The sequence below is a fragment of the Galeopterus variegatus genome, unplaced genomic scaffold (genome assembly GCF_000696425.1).
Source record: "Galeopterus variegatus unplaced genomic scaffold, G_variegatus-3.0.2 Scaffold6147, whole genome shotgun sequence".
Taxonomy (NCBI): domain Eukaryota; kingdom Metazoa; phylum Chordata; class Mammalia; order Dermoptera; family Cynocephalidae; genus Galeopterus; species Galeopterus variegatus.
In genome coordinates this window covers 85295-86285 of record NW_007732258.1, presented here as the reverse complement: position 1 = coordinate 86285, position 991 = coordinate 85295, and the positions used below count along the sequence as shown (strand labels likewise).

General features: G+C 34.4%; 1 protein-coding gene across 1 annotated transcript in view; it reads left to right on the top strand.

Moving 5' to 3' along the window:
• ATG2B (autophagy related 2B) overlaps positions 1 to 991 on the top strand; it is a 64729-nt gene that overhangs the window by 22485 nt on the left and 41253 nt on the right. The window lies entirely within an intron of this gene.

The window sequence follows — 991 nt, the reverse complement described above, 5'->3', positions numbered from 1 at the left end:
TTTTTTTTTTTTAAGAAAAGAAATGACTGCTGCATCCATATGAAACCAAAAGTTGTAATATATTTATACTATTTTAAAATCTGGATTTTGGGGCCGGCCCGTGGCTCACTTGGGAGAGTGCGGTGCTGATAACAGCAAGGCCATGGGTTCGGATCCCATATAGGGATGGCCGGTTTGCTCACTGGGTGAGCATGGTGCTGACAACACCAAGTCAAGAGTTAAGATCCCCTTACTGGTCATCTTTAAAAAAAAAAAAAAATCTGGATTTTGAATCCTAAGTTGTCATATGACACTTAAAAATATATCATGTAATGCTGCATATCATAATATTTTAAAATAAAACATGTTCATCAGTAGGATAGCTTAACCTTTTGTTAATTTATGTTCAGTTGAATTTTTCCTGTGTCATTAATATATTGGATTCAAATAAATCACCCTATTGGAAGTACCATGAAATTTGGAGCATCACTGTATCTCACATAATCTAAAGAAAGATTATATTAATGTGTATTAACTTACTTTAAAGACTTGAATTGGTGGGATTATAATACAAGTGACAAAGTTTAATTCTCTCTAGAAGAAGAAGTTTTCTTCTCCATGGCTGATATGGACATGTCCCATAGTCTCTCTTCTCTTCCACCCCTTGGGGACCCACCAAATATGGACCTTGAGTTATCATTAACTAGTACATATACAAATACCCCAGCAGGATCTCCGTTAAGTGCTACCGTGGTAAAGTATTATTTAATTTTTGTTCTATTCTTGAAATGTTGCTTCTAAAAATTTGCACTTTATTCATGTACTTTAAAAAAACATATTTTATAGCTTCAGCCAACTTGGGGAGATTTCCTTGACCATCATAAAGAACAGCCAGTGAGAGGGTCAACATTTCCATCCACTGTAGTTCACCCAGCATCTTTGCAGAAGACTTGTAAGTACAAAATAAGACATTTGTTGTTTCCACTGGAATTTTTAAAAATTAAAAAAAAAA